The 22,715-nt window shown below is 39.6% G+C and overlaps 1 protein-coding gene across 4 annotated transcripts in view; it reads left to right on the forward strand.

The window, feature by feature from the left end:
- SCAI (suppressor of cancer cell invasion) overlaps positions 1 to 22,715 on the forward strand; it is a 114,936-nt gene that overhangs the window by 33,279 nt on the left and 58,942 nt on the right. The window contains exon 1 of one of the 4 annotated variants that reach the window (XM_061154670.1): positions 13,556 to 13,615. The exons of the other annotated variants lie outside the window; for them this stretch is intronic. The gene's annotated coding sequence lies outside the window, so the exon portion shown is untranslated. Of the gene's footprint in view, positions 1 to 13,555; positions 13,616 to 22,715 lie in introns of those variants that run through there. 4 annotated transcript variants of the gene reach the window in all.

Below are 22,715 nucleotides of genomic sequence, written 5' to 3' on the forward strand. Positions count from 1 at the left end.
TTTTTTTTTTTTTTTTACAGGATGTATTAAAGTCGGAAAAATCCTCAGGAGACAATCTAAACTGTTTGACTGACTTGACTTCCCCAAACCTCTATTACAATGACTGTTAACCTTCTGAGAAATACATTTAGAAAAAGATCATACTTTAATTTCTTGTCTGGCTAGTACTGTGTGTTCATGCTTATACATAAAACTCTTAGCTCACAATCACAATAGGTGATAGCTGCCATTATTACTGTTTTTTCCCACTTTCTTTTTTTTTTTCATTTATTTTTATTAGTTGGAGGCTAATTACTTTACAATATTGTAGTGGTTTTTGTCATACATTGACATGAATCAACCATGGATTTACATGTATTCCCCATCCTGATCCCCCCCTCCCACCTCCCTCTTTACCCGATCCCTCTGGGTCTTCCCAGTGCACCAGGCCCGAGCACTTGTCTCATGCATCCAACCTGGGCTGGTGATCTGTTTCACCATAGATAATATACATGTTTCGATGCTGTTCTCTCGAAACGTCCCCCCCTCGCCTTCTCCCACAGAGTCCAAAAGTCTGTTCTGTACATCTGTGTCTCTTTTTCTGTTTTGCATATAGGGTTATGATTACCATCTTTCTAAATTCCATATATATGTGTTAGTATGCTGTAATGTTATCTTTCTGGCTTACTTCACTCTGTATAATGGGCTCCAGTTTCATCCATCTCATTAGAACTGATTCAAATGAATTCTTTTTAATGGCTGAGTAATATTCCATGGTGTATATGTACCACAGCTTCCTTATCCATTCATCTGCTGATGGGCATCTTGGTTGCTTCCATGTCCTGGCTATTATAAACAGTGCTGCGATGAACATTGGGGTGCACGTGTCTCTTTCTGATCTGGTTTCCTCGGTGTGTATGCCCAGAAGTGGGATTGCTGGGTCATATGGCAGTTCTATTTCCAGTTTTTTAAGAAATCTCCACACTGTTCTCCATAGCGGCTGTACTAGTTTGCATTCCCACCAACAGTGTAAGAGGGTTCCCTTTTCTCCACACCCTCTCCAGCATTTATTGCTTGTAGACTTTTGGATAGCAGCCATCCTGACTGGCATGTAATGGTACCTCATTGTGGTTTTGATTTGCATTTCTCTGATGATGAGTGATGTTGAGCATCTTTTCATGTGTTTGTTAGCCATCTGTATGTCTTCTTTGGAGAAATGTCTGTTTGGTTCTTTGGCCCATTTTTTGATTGGGTCATTTATTTTTCTGGAATTGAGCTGCAGGAGTTGCTTGTATATTTTTGAGATTAATCCTTTGTCTGTTTCTTCATTTGCTATTATTTTCTCCCAATCTGAGGGCTGTCTTTTCACCTTACTTATAGTTTCCTTTGTAGTGCAAAAGCTTTTAAGTTTCATTAGGTCCCATTTGTTTAGTTTTGCTTTTATTTCCAATATTCTTGGAGGTGGGTCATAGAGGATCTTGCTGTGATTTATGTCGGAGAGTGTTTTGCCTATGTTCTCCTCTAGGAGTTTTGTAGTTTCTGGTCTTACATTTAGATCTTTAATCCATTTTGAGTTTATTTTTGTGTATGGTGTTAGAAAGTGTTCTAGTTTCATTCTTTTACAAGTGGTTGACCAGTTTTCCCAGCACCACTTGTTAAAGACGTTGTCTTTTTTCCATTGTATATCCTTGCCTCCTTTGTCAAAGATAAGGTGTCCATAGGTTCGTGGATTTATCTCTGGGCTTTCTATTCTGTTCCATTGATCTATATTTCTGTCTTTGTGCCAGTACCATACTGTCTTGATGACTGTGGCTTTGTAGTAGAGTCTGAAGTCAGGCAGGTTGATTGCTCCAGTTCCATTCTTCTTTCTCAAGATTACTTTGGCTATTCGAGGTTTTTTGTATTTCCATACAAATTGATAAATTATTTGTTCTAGTTCTGTGAAAAATACCGTTGGTAGCTTAATAGGGATTGCATTGAGTCTATAGATTGCTTTGGGTAGTATAGCCATTTTGACAGTATTGATTCTTCCAATCCATGAACACGGTATGTTTCTCCATCTGTTTGTGTCCTCTTTGATTTCTTTCATCAGTGTTTTATAGTTTTCTATGTATAGGTCTTCTGTTTCTTTAGGTAGATATACTCCTAAGTATTTTATTCTTTTTGTTGCAGTGGTGAATGGTATTGTTTCCTTAATTTCTCTTTCTGTTTTCTCATTGTTAGTCAATAGGAATGCAAGGGATTTCTGTGTGTTAATTTTATATCCTGAAACTTTACTATATTCGTTGATTAGTTCTAGTAATTTTCTGGTAGAGTCTTTAGGGTTTTCTATATAGAGGATCATGTCATCTGCAAACAACGAGAGTTTCACTTCTTTTCCTATCTGGATCCCTTTTACTTCTTTTTCTGCTCTGATTGCTGTGGCCAAAGCTTCCAAAACTATGTTGAATAGTAGTGGTGAGAGTTTTTCCCACTTTCAAATGTGAAATCCTGGGCCACTTCTGACAAGTGTGTTACAAGTTGAAATTTTGAGGTTAAATATAGGCAATGTAAGCAATCAATACAGAAAATAAGAGCTACTTCTTATAGGTCTGTAGAATATACTAATAATTGTGCTTTAAAATCTTACATTGTGTGGTGGTTCCCCAAAGATTTAGACATAGAATTACTGCATGATCTAATAATTCCACTTCTGGGTATACCCAAAGGATGAAAGCAGGGCCTTGAACAGATACGTACCCCAGTGTTCATAGCCACATTATTCACAATAATCCAAAGGTGGTAACCACCCAAATGTCCATGTACAAGTGAATGGATAATCAGACTGTGTTGTACACGTGTTCAGTTTAGTCACTCAGTCGTGTCTGACTCTTTGCGACCCCATGAATGGCAGCACGCCAGGCCTCCCTGTACACGTGTAGTGGAGTGTTATTCAGTGTCATAGGGATTGAATTCTGACACATGTTACAACATAAATGAACCTTGAAGACATCATGCTAAGTGAAATAAGCCAGACACAAAAGGATAAATATTGTATGATTCCACCTATATGAGGTACTTAGATTAGGCAAATACATAGAGACAGAAAGCAGAATGGTGGTTGCCAGGGGCTGGGGAAGGAGGAATAGAAAGTTGTTCAGTGGGTACAGAGTTTTGGTTCCCAAAATGGAGAAGTTTAGGATGTGAATGGTGGTGATGGTTTCACAACAGTGTGAATGACCTTCATGCCACGCCATTGGACCATATAACTGAGGAATGGTTAAAATGGTAAGTATTATGTTATGTATAGCCACAGAAAAACAAAAACAAAAACAAAAAAAAACCTCACATGAGAATATTTAACAGTTACCACAAAGCAGTCAAGGGCTTTACTGATGGTTTTTATGCTGTGCTTAGTCACTCAGTCATGTCTGATTCTTTGTGACCCCATGAACTGTAGCCCACCAGGCTCCTCTGTCCATGGGGATTCTCCAGGCAAGAATCCTGGAGTGGGTTGCCTTGCTCTCCTCCAGGAGATCTTCCCAACCCAGGGATAGAACCCAGGTCTCCTGCATTGCAGTTGGATTCTTTACCATCTGAGCCACCAGGGAAGCCTGATGGTTTTTATAGAGCTTCACAAAGATCATTAGAGGCTGGTTTTACACTACAGATACTGTTCCAATGAGACAGTTACTCATAAACAAAAAATACATTGATTTTTTACCAGTGATTAGTATAAATTTAACACCCCTTACTAATATGCATGTAATCTTCCCATGTTCATTTACTCAATCTTCTTTTTAAAAATTGTCTAAAAATGTTTACATCCAAAGTAATATTGAACACATTTATCCAGGGTAATGGTTTTTCTTAATCTGTGATTTTTCCAATAGAGAAGGAATGGGAAAAAGTAGTGAGAATTTTGAAATTGTAAATGTGTTTACTGATTAAGGGATAAGAGCACATGTACACAAACCCAGGAATTATCTTACTTCAGCTAAAACAACAACAACAACAAAACCTTCAGAGCTTCAGTTCTAGCCTCTGTAATTGCTTTTGGCATAATAGCTATTACCTCAGATAGACTGAAAGTTTAATAACTAGATTGGAGGTTTCCTTTGTAGTAACAAATAGGAAAAACACCACCAAAGAAGTTCAAGTTCTCTCCCACATCTGACCTCCATTTCTTTCTTTTTTTTAAAAAAAAAAAAATTGAAGTATACAGTTCATTGACAATGTTGTGTTAATTTCTCATGTACCACAAAGTGATTCGGATACATACACACACACACACACACACACACACACACATATATTTTAAATAGCTTGCATCTGCTAATCCCAAACTCCCAGTGTATCCCTCCCCCATCCTCTGATTCTCAATTTATCAGCATCTCACCGCCATCCCTCTTTTTCAGTCATAGCATTTTGGGTTATTGGCCCACCAAATTTTTTGGGTTATAACACTGAACAGTGCCAAATGATTTTAAAACAATCTTGTCATTGAACAGTTTATCTTTGAAGGCTTATGTTTGGTTTTGTGCACTAATATAATTATTTCATAGTTAATACATGTTATGGTGCTTTAGTAAGTCTCTTTTAATCCAGGTTTAACATCCAATAAGCGATCATTTTTATTGTTATATTTTCAGTTATGTTCTAAATATCTTTATATTCTTTTTTTTTATCTTTATATTCTTAAATGTTGACATTGAAATATTGAAATTTCTATTGCTTGTTGACTGTTATTGAATACTTGAAGGTTTATGAAGCATCTGTAATCTCTTCTTCCTTGAAATAGGTGTGTTTTACGCAACATATCCTTCTGAAATATCCAGCATATTTTTTGCCAATAAGAAAAGAGTATTCCTTGGAGGCAGCAAACTTCAAATAGGAGTTGAAGTAGACTAACAATACACCTTCAATTCATACCATTCTTTCTCTTCTTCCTGCCTCCTTAAGTCACAAGACTAGAAGGAATAACATCCTGATCTTTAATATGAATTTTACATATATCTAGGTATATTAAATATTGATGTATTAAAAGTAGAATAAAGAAAATGAAATTTATCTAATTTTAGCAAATTTGCATTGCTTCTTTTCAGTGTTCCTAAAAGTCAGTAGTTTTTCTTATTGAGGAGCAGAATTTCAAAGATAAACCAAAGAATTCCCCCCCACTCCTTTAAAAATTCCTTCTTTACGTCTGTCCCCCCAAAATATTTTTTTTTGGATACTGATTTATATTTTATAGGCAACCCATGCATCTTTAAAATTTTTGAAGTATATATAAATTTTACTGTCATGGAATAGGATCCATGAAATATTTTAAGTGAAAAAGGCAAGGTGAATAGTTTGTATCATATAATTCCATTTTCATTTAAGAGAATCACCATATATTTGATCATGCAAAGAAAAAGTTTGAAATGGTGTACAGTTGTCACCCTAGAGAATTGAGTTGGTACTCGTTGATTATATTCAGTGACTACTGCCTCAGATAGGATTCTCCAGAAGCAGAACTTTGGATGAGGTCTTGTGGGAAAGTGACTTCCCTAGGAATAGTTCCAGGGAAACCTGGTAGGGAATGAGAAAGATGAAGCTGAGGCTAAGCAAAGCCCCATGGAGGACAACTTTGGCTCAGTCCTTCAGGGGAGTTCTGGAGTTTATACCTAAGTGCTGCCACCATCAGGGGCAAAGAAACAAAGCAAGGACTTTATACTTCCGCCCCCGTCCGTCACTGCTGAAGGACCCCTCCTGATGGGGAGAGGCGGATAAAGTTGCTGGCAGCCTAAAAGTAGCCCTCCTACAAGACCTGCAGGTGCTAGCTGTTGGGAATGAGAGCACCGGGTTAGGGGGAGATGTAAATAGAGGAGTGAAAGCAATTGAACTGTCACCCAAGTTGTAGAAGTTTAAACAAGATAGAGAGTTCTTTCTTATATAATAATTCAGTTTAAACAGTACAGGGCTAGTGTGGTAACTCCACAGGGTTCCAGGCTCCCTTTGCTTTGTTGCTCTAGCATCACTAGGTTATTGCCTGCATCTGCGTGGTCCAAGTGCTGAACATTTTGTCCATATTCCATTCACAAAAAGGAGAAAGATCAGAACTAGAGGGCACATTACTTCTAAGGACAAGTTCTGGAAGTTATGCACATCACTTCAGCTCAAACCCGATTGGCCATAACTTGATTACTTGGCTACAACTGGATACCCAGAATAGTAGTTTTTACGGTTGACCTTATACTCTGTTGAAAATAGAGGAGTTTGTTATTATACAGCCTTTTCTGTAGGAGGAGAGAATGCATATTATAAGCCTATTACGAGGATGTTCATTTCTAACTTCGTAGGGATGTGGTTTGTTGACTTGTTTGTTTTTTTTTAGTTTCAGTAGCAAGTATCTGTTTTTCCTTTTAACTGTCACAGGTTGGGGTCTCCTAGAAGCAGAATTTGAGACAGAGTGTAATCTATGGGGTGTTAAGGAGTGTCCAGATGTTCAGCACCTGTGGAGGAGATGGGAAAGAGTTAGGATTTGGCAAGTAGAGAAGTTGAACTGTGATGCGGTCTTAAACCACATCTTGGCTGACTCCACTGGGAGCTCTTGAGCTACAGTGGCCTTTGGGAATTGTTCTGCACTGGGCTGTCTCTTTGGTTGACTTATTTCACTTAGCATAATGCTTTCGATGTCCATTCATGTTGTCACCAATGGCAAAATTCTTTCTTTTTTTAATAGCTGAATAATGATCAATTGTGTGTATATACACACCACAGTTTCCTTATCCATCCATCCATTGATAGATGCTTAGGTTGCTTTCATATCTAGACTATTGTAAATAATGCTGCAGTGAACATAGGGGTGCATATACCTTTTTGAATTGGTATTTTTATTTCTTTTGGATGAATACTCAGATATGGAATTGCTAGATAATATGGTAGTTCTATTTTTTAATTTTTTGGGAACATCTGTACTGTTTTTCATAGTAGCTGCACCTGTTTATATTCCCACGAACAGTACACAAGGGTCCCTGTTTCTCCATATCTTCATCAGTACTTGTTATTTCTTGTGTTTTTGATAGTCATTCTAACAGATGATAAGTGATATCTCATTGTAGTTTTGATTTGTATTTCCCTGATGAGGGCATCTTTTCATATACTTGTTAGCCATGGTCTTCCCTGGAACAAAGTCTGTTCAGATTTTCTGCCCATTTTATAATCACTTTTTTTTTTTTTTTTTTTTGGCTGTTGAGTTGTGTGAGTTCTGTCTGTATTTTGGATATTAGCCCCTTAGCAGATACATGGTTTGCAGATATTTTCCCCCATTTGCCTTTTCATTTTTTTGATGGTTTCCTTTGCCGCACAGAAGCTTTTCAGTTTGATGTAGTCCCACTTGTTTAATTTTGTTTTTGTTGCTTTTGTTTTTCATGTCAAATTCAAATAATCATCACCAAGACCTCTGTCAGGGAGTTACCGCCTATGTTATCTTCTAGGAATTTTATGGTTTCAGGTCTTATGTTCAAGTCTAATCCATTTTGAGTTGATTTTTTGTGTATGGTGTAAGGTAGTGGTCAAGTTTCATTCTTTTGCATATGGCTGTTCAATTTTCTCAACACCGTATGTTAAAGAGACTGTTCTTTTCCCATTGTTCACTCTTGGCTGCTTTGTCATAAGGAGTGTGTGTGTCTTTGTGTGTGTATATATATATATATATATATATATATATATATATGCCATATGTGTGTGGGTTTATTTCTGAGCTCTCTGTTCTTTTGACATATGTGTCTGTTTTTATGCCAAATTCCATACTGTTTTAATTACTATAGATTTTTAATGTAGTTTGAAACTAGAGTGCATGATGCTCCAAATTTGTTCTTCTCTCTTTAGATTGCTTTGGCTGAAAATTTTTAAGTTGGGAGATAATGATAACAGTTTTGCGGTATAGGAGAGATGATTGGTGATGCTGCAGAAAGAGAACGGTTGCTGGGCTGATGTCCTTAACTAATAACAGGGGATATGAGAGCTGACGCATAAATAGAGATGAGTATGGTTCAGTCAAGGTAATAGAAGGGAAGACTGAGAAGCGTGTATGGTTACAGGTGCAAGTAGGTTGGAGCAGATGTGGTTGAAAGTCTGTGGAACCATACTTTCCTGATTGCCTCTTTTTTCAGTGAAGTATAGAACAGTTGCCATCAGCTACAAAGTGAAGATGGGGATGTGCTGTTGGATGTTGAGGAGCTAGGAGAAGGTGTGGCATAATGCTGTAGAGAAGCAAATGGTGAGTGGACTCGGGAAATGTGGTGGAGTGCCCGGTTTGAGGTCATAAATTGAAAATGAGACCAGTCAGCTTGATTGTTTCTTCAGCCATAGTTAGCTGACCAGATGCAATCTCAGAGTAGGTGTTTAATCAAGTAATATAATGGGAATTGTTCATCTTGAAAGCTGTTTTCAGGAGATTAGTGACATGCATGGTATTTAGAATGTCAGCTTTTTAATTATACCCATTTTTGGAAGGCTAAACTTAGTGACAGGTCATTTTATAAAGGAAAAAGGTGCGGCATTGTTCCAAAAAGGTTTCTTGGTTGAGAATTACAGGTCCTAATTCCAGCCAGCTTATGCAGAAAAGGAATTTATTGGAACATTGTCAAGTACTTCATAGCACTTGATGAAAAGACTGGAGAATCTGGTTCAGAAAACAGGCAGGAACAAGAGACTTGTCAAAAGGCCTGGAATTACTGCCAGAGTCATACCACCTGAAGAGAGCTGTATCCTTAGTGATACTGGAACAATCTGAGTGTGTTCCCCTAAAACACATACATTCAAATCCTAACCCCTAAAGGTGGTATTAGTAGGTGGCAACTTTGGGAGGTGCCTTTGTCGTGAGAGTGCAACGTCACGGGTTAGTGCCTTGTAAAAGAGGCAGCAGAGATATACCTTAGCCCCTTTCCACATGTGAGGATACCACGAGAAGTGTGCACCCAGGAAAGAGTCCTCACCCAACCATGCTGACACCCTTGTCTCAGACGTCCAGCCTCCAGCCCCGTGAGAAATAAATGTCTGCTGTTTATAAGGCATCCAGTCTGATGTTTTCTTATAGGAGTTCAAATGGACTAAAACAGATGCTGCTGCAACCCTTCTGAACCCTGCCTGTACCTCTGTTGCAGGAATGACTTCTGAACTTAGTGATTTCTGGGTCTGGCTCTATCTCAAGGAACTTTAAAAAGATTACTCTGACTCTGATCAAGAAGGCAGTAAGGAGTTCAGTAGTAGAAGTGGGGAGAACCAGTTGTGAGACTGCAGTATAAATGATATTGATTTAGATTAGGATAGTGACAACAGAGAGAAAAAGAAATGGACAGATTCATGAAGTAGCCCACTCGGTTGCTATTGAAATTCTTTTTTGGGAAAAAATTCTTCCTTTTCTTCCTCTTTTTCTTCCCTTTTTCTGCTCCTCTTTTCCTACTTCTCTTCCTTCTTTTAATTTGAAATTCCAGACCTTTCTTTCAAATTCCAGACCTTTCTAGAGGCTTTGATGCAGTCTTATCTTGCACAGAGTAGTGTAACAAATCTAGTAGATATTTCATAAAATCCTTAATTCATTAAGAAAAATTCTCTAAGCTCCACTGCGCAACTGAGTTGCTAAAGGTGGTTGCTAGCTGTAGTCATTCTAGAAGTGAGTTCATGTCTGGACACTCAGAAATGATTCCTTTCTTCCAGACCACTACACAATTGCTGACGAGCTCACCAACCTTTTTTCTAGGTGTGTTGAATTGATATCACCTAATCTCACTTTCCAAATAGGAAAAGAAGTACATCAAGGCTGTGTGTTGTTACCCTGCTTATTTAACTTATATGCAGAGTACATCATGAGAAACGCTGGGCTTGAAGAAGCACAAGCTAGAATCAAGATTGCCAGGAGAAATATCAATAACCTCAGATATGCAGATGATACCACCCTTATGGCAGAAAGTGAAGAGGAACTAAAAAGCCTCTTAATGAAAGTGAAAGAGGAGAGTGAAAAAGTTGGCTTAAAGCTCAACATTCAGAAAACTAAGATCATGGCATCTGGTCCCATCACTTCATGGCAAATAGATGGGGAAACAGTGTCAGACTATTTTTTTGGGCTCCAAAATCACTGCAGATGGTGATTGCAGCCATGAAATTAAAAGACGCTTACTCCTTGGAAGGAAAGTTATGACCAACCTAGATAGCACATTAAAAAGCAGAGACATTACTTTGCCAACAAAGGTCCATCTAGTCAAGGCTATGGTTTTTCCAATGGTCATGTATGGATGTGAGAGTTGGACTATAAAGAAAGCTGAGCGCAGAAGAATTGATGCTTTTGAACTGTGTTGTTGGAGAAGACTCTTGAGAGTCCCTTGGACTGCAAGGAGATCCAACCAGTCCATCCTAAAGGAGATCAGTCCTGAATATTCATTGGAAGGACTGATGCTGAAGCTGAAACTCCAGTACTTTGGCCACCTCATGCAAAGAGTTAACTCATTTGAAAAGACCCTGATGCTGGGAGGGATTGGGGGCAGAAGGAGAAGGGGACGACAGAGGATGAGATGGCTGGATGGCATCTCTGACTCGATGGACATGAGTTTGAGTCAACTCTGGGAGTTGGTGATGGACAGAGAGGCCTGGCATGCTGTGATTCATGGGGTTGCAGTTGGACACGACTGAGCGACTGAACTGAACTGAATGTCACTTTCATCTGAACTTTTTTCCCCAGGACTCATTAGTCCCCTTCTTTGTTCTTTTCTTATATAGCAGTTATTAAAATAGGCCAAATGCATACCCATTATTTAAAAATGTAATGAGAAAGAAAATGGTATCTTTTTAAAAAATCCTCTTAAGACAGTGATTTTTAAATGGAACTAATCATCAGAAATAGCTCAAACAATTTTTTTAAAAAAGGAAATCCCAGCTGTCTTTAATCATGATATCTGGAAGTTGGTCCTAGAAATCTTTATTTTTAAAAAAATAAATATTCCAACCACTACAATATTGTAAAGTAATTAGCCTCCAACTAATAAAAATAAATGAAAAAAAGTAAAAGTCATAAAGAAAACCAAAAATAAAAATAAAAAATAAATATTCCAGGATAGTCAGCCAGGTTTAGGAACTGTAGCTTTATGTTATTCAGATGAGCTTTACTCTTTTCAAGGACAAAGTTCTTCTTTCTTAATCTAAGATTTCCATTATAGATGACTATTTGGATTTCTCAGCTTGATTTAAAGTAAGGCTTTGAGATTAGTTTCATAAGATTAGGCTTCCCAGGTGGCTCAGTAGTAAAGAATCCAGATAGGTTTTTTTTTTTTTTTGAGGGGAGTGATGGAGGTGGATTCCATTCATTTTTCTTTTACCCTGTGTTTCTGTTGTTCAGTTGCTAAATTATCTCCGACCCCATGGACTGCAGCCCACCAAGCTCTTCTCTTCTCCACTGTCTCCCAGAATTTGCTCAGATTCATGCCCATTGAGTCAGTGATGTTATCTAACCATCTCATTGTCTGATGCCCCCTTCTGCTTTTGCCTTATGCTGAAGCTCCAATACTTTGACCTCCTGATAGGAAGAACCAACTCATTGGAAAAGACCATGCTGCCGGGAAGGATTTGCCCTGTCACTGTTCTGTAATTATACAGTTCTTCTTTCATCTCCCTAAGTATAGAAACTTGTTCTCTGTATTACAAGAATATAGCCTTCTAAGCTTCAGCTTTGAGAACGTTGGTATAAATCTAGATCATTGCTTCTCAGGCTTAATGTGTGTATATATCACTTGGGGAGCTTTTTAAAATGCAAATTCTGATTTAGTAGGTCTGAGAGGGAGCCTGAGATTCTACGTTTCTGATGAGCTGTGCTGTGACGCTGATGTTTCTGATCTGCAGATCTCATTTCAGTAGTAAGAAGCGAGATGATAGTTGCATTATTCTTTAAGCTCTCATCTTTGTGTGAGTTACTCTCCTTTGGGGCATGTTTGGGGACTGTTTAGTTTGACCAAAGGTTGGGAAGTCAATTTTAAGAAGATTGGATTATGTAACCTTTTAATGCTTTCCCCCCCATATTCTTGAAGATTTTAGTACTATATATAGCCCGAGGGTTTTAGTTTCAGCCTTTGGAACTCAATAAAAGAAGTGTCAAAAGTAGTATAATGTTTATTGAATCACTAAATGTGCAGCAACAAAACTGGTTTATCTACTGGAGGTAGTCTGAACTACAAGTAGAGTATTTAGAGTAAGAGAGCAAGTGATACAATGTTGAAAATTATTTTTAGATATGCAGGCTATACCTAAGGATTGGGGAATTTGTGTTTTGCAGAATCAAGAATGCTTCCGCTGTTATATGCAGAGCAATGTTTCTTAGTTAGGGGTGATTTTACCTTCCAGAGCACATTTGGTAATGCCCACAGGTGTTTGCAGTTGTGACGACAGGAAGGGTGGTAGTGGTGCTACTGTATCTAGTGGGTACAGGCCAGGAATGCAGCTGAACACTCTAGAGTGCACAAGAAAGCCATCCACAGCAAAGAATTATTTGGCCCCAGATGTTAGTAGTGCCAAGGTTGAGAAACCTATGTTAGAGAATCTTCACAAGTACTTGATTAATGTTTACATTAAAAATAATACAGAAAATGCAAATAGAAAATAATGATCCATACACCAAATTTAACCAGTGTTAACATATTTGTTGTCATAATTGACTTTAGGCTTTCGATTTAAGCGATATCACTCCTTTATTTGGGGGGGAAATTAATGCATAATTACTACTTTGAGTTCAAACAATGTAGAAAATTCAAGGTTGAAGTGATGAAGCTGTCCCAGATCTCACCATGCAGGAATCATTGACACGAGGTAAACATTAGCCCAGATATCTTTCCATGCATATATACAGAAGAAGAGAAGTGCTTTTATAAAATTAAGGCCATACTGTGTATGAACTAAATATTTTTCTGTTGAAAAATTTTAAATCTAGAGAAAATTAAATGGAATAGAATAATTAACTCCAGTATACTTATCACTTAGCTTCAACAATGATGAATTCATAGCCAGTCTTACTTCATCTATATCCACACCCACTCCCCTGACCCTGAATATTTTGAAGCACATCCCAGACAGCACATCATTTCATCTGTGAGTGTTTCAGTACCTGTCTCTAAAACATGAGAACTTTTTTTTTTTGAGACATTAGACATTATCACACACAGTTAATTTCCCTGATTCATTTTCTCTCCTTCTCCTTCTTTCTCTCTCTTGAATTATGTTTTCTTCCAAATTGGGTTTTTTTGTTTCTAATGAGATCACATGTAATGGAAGAGCAGTAATTCTTCAAAGAAAGAGAAGTGGGTGCTGCGTAGGCCAAAACATAAGCTATCTGCCACAAACAGTTTTTTGTGAATTTTGTTTTTCTTTGAAGAATGTCTTAAACTATTTGGCAACGCCATGTAAAATAACGAAATACTTATTTCTCTCTTTTGCTGTGTTCATTTTTCAAGTCGTCTTTTCATCTTTTTCAGTATTTCTCTGAGATTGCTTCCCGCCTTGGTGTGTTTGCTATAGCGGTGGCCTCTGGGGACGAGTGGAGGAAGCTACCTACAGGGATCATTTAACTGGTGGTTAGCTTCTTGAGGGCTAGGAGCAAGTCTTACCTTACAACTTACCTTACCTAACAAGCAAGGTAACCTTTCTGCTTGTTGCCATTACCATGTCCTCAGTATTTGTTGGATGCTTGTTATTCATCTTGAGGGGTTGTGTTGATATTGATTGATGTATTACTGTTGAAACCATTTACAATGAAAAACTAAGTATGCTCATTTAGCTTCAACATATGTGCATGTTGACTATAGGTGACTCTGATTCAGTTATTCACCTTTGGTATCTGCAACTGTGGGTGGCTTCCATGCAAGGAGGTGAAGCAGGGAGGTAACTCAGTGGTAAAGAATCCACCTGCCAATGCAGGAAATGTGGGTTTGATCCCTGAATGGGAAGATCCCCAGGAGAAGGAAGTGGCAACCCACTCCAGTATTCTTGCCTGGGACACCCCATGGACAGAGGAGCGTGGAGGTCTACAGCCTATCGGGTCACAAAAGAGTTGGACATGACTTAGCAGCTAAACGATAATGTGCATGTTGACTGTAGGTAACTCAAATTCAGGTATCTTGGATATCTGCGTCTGTGGGCAACCTCCATGTAAAGAGGCAAAGCACGGAGCTCTACTTCCTCTGGCCACAGTCTCTGGTTTCTTTTAACACTTACTCATGGCCTGACCATATGTCCTGGTTTGCCTGATGCAGTCTGAGTTTTTGTGCAGTCTTGATGTCGTCCCTTTTCATTCACCAGGTTGTCCCAGTTTAGATGGTAAATTAAATGGTCATCCTATGATAAAGGCACTTAATGTGTGCCTGGCTCTCTTTGGAACACTTTACTTACATGCATTCTGCTTTAATCTTCATGAAATCCTGAAGAGGCAGATCCTATTTCATCCATGTTATACGTATGGAGAAGTTGGGGCATAAAGAGGTTGAATGACTTGGCTAATGTCATGTAGCTCTGTTTGCATACTCAGTGACAGAGCCAGGATTTGAGCACAGGCTGTTCGGCACCAGTGTCCTGAACCATTCTGCTGTGTCGCCTCCGTGCAGGACCCAGATATATCTTTGTAGAACACATGCTGATGTATCAGAAGTCAGTCTCCTGATAGTTAATCTGCGTATCTTTAGATTAGAAGTCTGGTGAAGTGTTAGGGAATTTGAGGGATCTCCTTGTCTTCACAATATACTTGTACCACTACACCAATCTGATTATAAACTTTTTCTCAGAAGCGTGGACATTTGCCTTCATTCTCTGGGTGCCAACTCTTTGGCATTCCTAGATGCTCATGTGATGAACAACTCCAGCTCTTGCAGATAATCTTAAGTCTCTGCAGCAGTCACCTTTTTCTTTCTTTCTTCTGGTCATCTTGGGTATCTTAAATTTACACACACACACACAGTCTTGGGTATCTTAAATTTACACACACACACACACACACACTACCGCCAGCACCCAGAACAGGGTATCTTGGGTATCTTAAATTTACACACACACACACACACACACATACACACACACACACACACTACCTCCAGCACCCAGAACAGGGCTTGCCATATGACACACACCTGCCTTTGATCAGTTCATTTTCTGAAGTTGTGTGGGAACAATATTCAAAGCCCTTGCACAAGGTGCTTTGAGGAAAGATTTCAGACAGCTTTCAAGCAACTGCTTTCAAGTCCCTTACAATTTAGTAAGTGTAGATGAATAACTGGTATATGGCAGCTGAGCTATAATATGAGAGTAATTTAGAGTTCAAAGAAAAAAACTTTCTGACAGTTTTAATCAGGAACATTTTGAGAAGATGGAGACACGTAAGTCAGTCTAATGACTTCTAAATTGGCTTTAAAAAAATAGAATTGCTGCATCCAGACCTGAAATTTGGCAAGAATAGAGGGCTGTAGAAGAATAAGATTTGATCAGCCCAAATGAGAGGACTCGGATCAGTTTGACACTTGATCCTCTCATGGAAACCCTCAGTCAGCGGTGTTGCTCTGTTTTTATGACGTCACTATCATCATCATGGCACATAGACCCTCTAGGTGGGTTGGAAGCAGCGGGAACAGATGGAGCACCTCAGCAGCAAAGAATTTGATTTTCTTAAAAATATGGAAGCCATGGCTGATTCATATCAATGTATGACAAAACCCACTGAAATGTTGTGAAGTGATTGGCCTCCAACTAATAAAAAAAAAGAAAAAAAAAAAAAGAATTATCTTCTGCTGAATATATTTTCACCGAGATCTTTATAAAATAAATGGAATTAATGGTTCCTAAAAAAAAAAATATATATGGAAGCCTGGTGTTATTTGATTTTTTTTTAAAAAAACCTTTTTAGTTTACTGTCTATTGATGTATACAAGATTTTTTTTTCTTTAATAAAACCAGTCTTTTAATTTTAATATAATTGTATTTGCTTTTTTTTTACTTGATGTCTTAATAAAAAAAAGTATTTCTATTTGAATAGAATTTCTCACAGTGGCGAGATAGGGCAGTATTCATTATCCTTACTTTACAAGTGAGGAAACTGAAGTTAGGTTAAATTGTCAGCTGAATGACTTTGGGGAAAATGGCACAATTGAGACTTGTATTTGTGTCTTCAGAGTCCAGATCCAGTATATCTATCACCCAGCCTCATTTTAACTTACTAGATTAAAATTTTTATCAAAATGAAGAACAACAAAAGTTGTGATTATCTCACATTATAACTCTTTGTTAATGAATGTCATTATAGAATCTAGTTCAACATAGTCTATTTCCATTTTTCAGTTGACAGGCATATTAACACTACTTTGATGATTGTAGATCCAATAAATTGTACTGAAATGAAAGTCCTATAGGAGGAGCTTCAGGGGCTTCCTTGGAACCTATGTGCAGATTAGAAAAAGGCAGTCTTGGGAATTGCCTGGTGGTCCAGTGGTTAGGATTTGGGTGTGCTTTCACTGCTGGGGCCCGGGTTTGACCCCTAGCAGGAAACTAAGATGCCACAAGCCATGTGGCATGCCAAAAAGAAAGAAGAAAGCAGTCTCTCTTTAAATATGCTGTCTCGGTTTGTCATTAGTCTGGAAGAAGGGCCCGAGAAATTTGGTACCTGGGCATTTCTCTTACAGTTGTCTTTCTGGGTAGATGGGTCAGTGGGCGGGTTCAATGCCCACCAGATGCTGGACTTGGGAAATGAGTATCTGGATTTCAGTCTCTGCTCTGCTGCTTTTATGTAGTGATTGAAAAGCAGCAGCCATGAATCCTGTTTACATTTATCTATGAGGAGCTGGGGCTTCCCTGGTGGCTCAGATGGTAAAGAACCTGCCTGCAATGCAGGAGACCTGCGTTCAGTTCCTGGGTCGGGAAGATCCCCTGGTGGGGGGCGTGGCAAACCACTCCAGTGTTCTTGCTTGGGAAATCCCACGGACACAAGACCTGGTGGGCTACAGTCCATGGGGTCTCAAAGAGTCAGACACCACTGAGCGACTAACGCAGACAAAGGGATGAGGAGCTGGTTTGGTGTGTGTGTGTGTTGAGCCTGGTGGGCTACAGTCCTTGGGGTCTCAAAGAGTCAAACACGACTGAACGACTAACACAAAGTGATGAGGAACTGGTTTGGGGTGTGTGTGTGTGTGTGTGTGTGTTGCTTGTAGACAGGCCCTCTTGCTGTTCCTGAGTGTGTGTGTGTGTGTGTGGTGCACAGACAGGCCCTCTTGCTGTTCCTGAGTGTGTGTGTGTGTGTGTGTGTGTGTGTGTGGTGCTTACAGACAGGCCCTCTTGCTGTTCCTGAGTGTGTGTGTGTGTGTGTGGTGCTTACAGACAGGCCCTCTTGCTGTTCCTGAGTGTGTGTGTGTGTGTGTGTGGTGCTTACAGACAGGCCCTCTTGCTGTTCCTGAGTGTGTGTGTGTGTGTGTGTGTGGTGCTTACAGACAGGCCCTCTTGCTGTTCCTGAGTGTGTGTGTGTGTGTGGTGCTTACACACAGGCCCTCTTGCTGTTCCTGAGTGTGTGTGTGTGTGTGTGTGTGGTGCTTACAGACAGACCTTCTTGCTGTTCCTGAGTGTATGTGTGTGTGTGGTGCACAGACAGGCCCTCTTGCTGTTCCTGAGTGTGTGTGTGTGGTGCTTACAGACAGGCCCTCTTGCTGTTCCTGAGTGTGTGTGTGTGTGTGTTGCTTACAGACAGGCCCTCTTGCTGTTCCCGAGTGTGTGTGTGTGTGTGTGTGTTGCTTACAGACAGGCCCTCTTGCTGTTCCTGAGTGTGTGTGTGTGTGTGGTGCTTACAGACAGGCCCTCTTGCTGTTCCTGAGTGTGTGTGTGTGTGTGTGTGTGTGTGTTGCTTACAGACAGGCCCTCTTGCTGTTCCTGAGTGTGTGTGTGTGTGTGTGTGTGTGTGTGTGTGTTGCTTACAGACAGGCCCTCTTGCTGTTCCTGAGTGTGTGTGTGTGTGTGGTGCTTACAGACAGGCCCTCTTGCTGTTCCTGAGTGTGTGTGTGTGTCTGTGTGTGGTGCACAGCCGGGCCCTCTTGCTGTTCCTGAGTGTGTGTGTGTGTGTGTGTGTGTGTGTGGTGCTTACAGACAGGCCCTCTTGCTGTTCCTGAGTGTGTGTGTGTGTGTGTGTGTGTGTGTGTGTGTGTGGTGCTTACAGACAGGCCCTCTTGCTGTTCCTGAGTGTGTGTGTGTGTGTGGTGCTTACAGACAGGCCCTCTTGCTGTTCCTGAGTGTGTGTGTGTGTGTGTGTGTGTGTGTGTTGCTTACAGACAGGCCCTCTTGCTGTTCCTGAGTGTGTGTGTGTGTGTGGTGCTTACAGACAGGCCCTCTTGCTGTTCCTGAGTGTGTGTGTGTGTGTGTGTTGCTTACAGACAGGCCCTCTTGCGTCTCCTGAGTGTGTGTGTGTGTGTGGTGCTTACAGACAGGCCCTCTTGCTGTTCCTGAGTGTGTGTGTGTGTCTGTGTGTGGTGCACAGCCGGGCCCTCTTGCTGTTCCTGAGTGTGTGTGTGTGTGTGTGTCTGTGTGTGGTGCACAGCCGGGCCCTCTTGCTGTTCCTGAGTCCCCCAGTACATTCCTGCCTCAGCACCTTTGCTGCTCCCTCCCCCTGGACCTGAACCTCTCTGATCCTCACTTGGTGCACGCTGTCACTTTTTCTGGGTCTCCCTTCCCATGTTACCTCCTCAGAGGTCATCTCACCTACTCCAACTAAAGTATCCCCCCCCCCCACATCACACTCTACATTGTGTTTTCCTCATAGTTCTTCTTAGCCACTTGTTGATAGTTGTTCTTTCTAGATGGCTGCCTGAGCGACTTTTGTTAGTAATGTCTCCGCTTTTAATACACTGTCTAAGCTTGTCATAGCTTTCTTTCCAAGGAGCAAGCATCTTTTAATATCATGGCTGCAGTCACTGTCCACAGTGATTTTGGAGCCCAAGAAAATAAAATGTTCCTGCTTCTACTTTTTCCCTTTTCAAAAATCTAGGAATTACACTCATTCTTTGATGTGATAATCAGATAACCAAAGTCATAACTCAGTAAAGTTGTTGTAACATATTTATTTTGTATATATATCTCCAATTATTGCTGAAAGAAACAATAACTTCCTCTTTTGTTGAAAAGTTTATTATTTTCTTCTGTTTCCACCTTATTGCAGGTAAAACATGCAGTTTAGGAAAGCAAACTTGTTACAGTATAAATCACCAGTATCTTTTGATGTTTTTAAAAAATTCTTCATATTACAATACAGATCAGGTAGACATGACTAACATTTGCTTGTCTAACAGTCTTCTCTCAGAATATGCTGAGATGTTGGGTTTTGGGTTGCCTCAGATGATTTCTGTAGTACCCATTTTAGCTTCCTATACCTCCATGACCTTTGACTCCTGCCAGCTTTGTGATTAAGAAGGAAAAGTCTGTGTGGCCTGCACTTCTTTACCTATTGAATAGGAGTAGGACCCTGGTTAGGAGTAGTACCTTAATCAGTGAGTGAGACTCTTGCCTGAATGTCTTGTTCCCTCTTGAGTTTTTGTGTTGTGAATAAATGACCCTTTACATCATGCTTCGTTGTATCTGACTGCTGCCTTTGTGGGTTTTCCACCCAAGACAGTTTTTATGATTTATTAGCCTCAGGCTGCTTCAAGTTGTGTTTCCTGACATCATTCTCCAGGGTATAAATATTTGTTTCTTTCATTTTGTATAGTTTTGTGTTTCTTGCCCCATTAGCTTCAAAAATAATTTTTTGCATGTATCTTGTTGATCGTTGTTCTTTTTAGATGGTCGCCTGAGCTACTGAATTCCTTTCCTTTTTGTTAGGCTGTGTGCTGTGTCCCAGTTAAATAAGTACTGGAATTTTTGTATGCATACGTATTAGGTAAACACTTCTGTTTCTCTGCATTTGGTAGGCAAAATGATATCTTTATAGCCTCCTGGACAATATCTTAGAAATTGTCTTCCGGTTCTGTGTAAGTGTATCACCACTGTTCCATGCCCTCACTCCTTTGGCTTTTTTTCTTAACCTCTCTTTGCCCTCAGTTCATCCAATTTCTATCTTTACTGAACCATGAGAAGCTTGGTACCTGGGCATTTCTCTTATAGTTGTTATTATAGCTTAGAACATAACTGCAATCACATGTTGGAATAAGTCAGAAAAAATAGTTCTCAGAAAGTAATTTGTATATAATTTAGGATATTTTTCTGCTCTCTTTGATAGATGAAGGTGCTTTGCACCCCTGGTTCCTATTATATTTAAGGATGCAGTCTGCACCAAGCTTCTTGTTCCTTTTTCATTGAATATAGCAAAACCATCATCCTCGCCCCCACATAAATACATTCAACATTTATTTGTACTTGGTATTTTTCAATTTGTACTCTGTTTTGAGTGGATTTGTAACAATTTTACAAGTAACAATTTTAAAGTACATTATAATTCACAGGGCAATCATATCCATTAGTTCATTTTATTGTCCAACAGCTTTATGAGGAAGCAGTTATTAATATTCCATTTTTATAGCTGAGAAAACATATGTGTGTTTGTTTTCTCAAACATCAGAAAAATACTGATGCTTAATTATATAGCCATTTCCTCTCTTTTACCTTCTTAAAAAATCTGAATGCATAAGAAAATGATCTCTTTCCTACCAGGTAATTTTCTATAGGTATCTTCTCTACTTTGTCAGAATGAATCTTTTTATTACATTTTGGTTTCACTTCCTGTGTCCTTCCATTCTCCTCTGGGCCTGTGTCCCTTTTAAGTCTAATCACAGGGCCATTTCCTATCTTTTTGAAACATCACTAAGCTGCAGAATAATAATGATGGTGATATTATACTTTATATAGTGTTTTCAGACTTCTTTCACACCTGTCTTTCACAACAGCTATCGGAGGTAGGCAGAACAAGTGTTAATTGCTTGTTTTTATGGATTAAAAACCTGCAACTCAAAGTGTTAGCTAAAGTTACTTGTGTGTTTACAATCACAAAACTAGGAAGTGTTTGGAACAGGAATGCCTCTTTTGTCTGAGCCTGGGACCCTTCCACTGCTGTTGCTTCCTGTTATATTCCTGTCATTTTCTCTCTGCATTTCCTTCATGCTTTTGTATTGCCCACCGTTTACTTAGAGTGACATCCAGAGTAGCAGTTTCTCATGTAGCTTTGTCAAGACTTCCTATAAAAAGAAATTTTAAACAAAGCAGGTCCCTAATTTGCCAGATGCTCCGTATTTAGGTCTTTGAGCATCTGGTTGTTTTACTCCTGTGCCCATGTGGTCATATGTTAGGACTGTGCTGTGTAGGGATCGGTGTCCCAGGGCTGCTGTAACAAACTACCTCCAAACCACGTGGCTTAAAACAAGAGGCACTTGTGCCGTCACACCGCAGGAGGCCATCAGTCCAAAATCACGGTATTGGCAAAATAGGTTCCTTTGTAGAAGCTCAGAGGGAGAATCTGTACCATGCCTCCTGCCTCACTTCTGGTGAATCCCTGGCTTGTATTCAGTCAGTTCAGTCACTCAGTCGTGACTGACTCTGCGACCCCGCGGACTGCAGCACGCCAGGCTTCCCTGTCCATCACCAACTCGCGGAGCCTGCTCAAACTTGAGTATATCGAGTCAGTGATGCCATCCAACCGTCTCATCCTCTGTCGCCCTCTTCTCCTCCCGCCTTCAATCTTTCCCAGCATCAGGGTCTTTTCAGATGAGTCAGTTCTTTGCATTAGGTGGCCAAAGTATTGGAGTTTCAGCTTCAGCATCAGTCCTTCCAATGAATATTCAGGACTGATTTCCTTTAGGATGGACTGGTTGGATCTCCTTGCAGTCCAAGGGACTCTCAAGAGTCTTCTCCAACACCTCAGTTCAAAAGCATCAGTTCTTCAGTTTGTATTAATAGCTGTGTAATTCCAGTCTCTGTCTCTTTCTTCATTTGGCTCTCTTCCCTCTGTCTGTGACTCTGCATGGCATTCTCCTCTCTGTGAGTGTCTATCTCTGCATCTCTTTTCCTCAGCTTATAAAAACACCAGCCATACTGGATAAAGCGCTCGCTCTGTTCCAGTAGGACCTCATGTTAACTTACATCTTAATTGTATCTCCAAACACACTGTTTTCAAATAAGTTCACATTGACAGGTGCAAGGGGTGAGAACTTCAACATATCTTTGGTTGGTGGCACAATTCAGCCCATAACAAAATATGTCCTTTATTTGACTCTGCTTTTATTGTTACCCATGTGGTATGTTTATACATATGCTTCCATAAATGTTTATAGAACTACCCTCATTTACAGATTACCATATGGATTTTCCCTCCCATAATTGATATAGATATGTATATATTTCATTCATAAGTCTGAATTTGCCATCTACTTTGTAGTAAGCCAGGCAAATTGTGTTCAATACTTTATATTAAAATTTCAATTATCCATGGTCTATTAATATCACAGACATTGGAGACAGTGACAACTGGTTTATATCATATGGACTTTGTCTTATAATTTTGCTCTTTTGTATTGCTCTTCTATTAACCCTTGGTGTCAAGATTGTGTTAGCTTTATTAAGATGAATGCTGGAAGGGAAGTATCTTCAGTGTTACATTTTTTAAGCATTTGATAAAACTTACTTTTGAAATCACCTGAGTCAGGTGTTTGTGCTCCTTCTTCCTTTTCTTATGCATAATAAATATATGGCTCCGTGAATTTTCACAGTGTTCACTCCAGGTCAAGAAATAAAAT

Source organism: Dama dama, chromosome 11, assembly GCF_033118175.1.
Source record: "Dama dama isolate Ldn47 chromosome 11, ASM3311817v1, whole genome shotgun sequence".
NCBI lineage: Eukaryota > Metazoa > Chordata > Mammalia > Artiodactyla > Cervidae > Dama > Dama dama.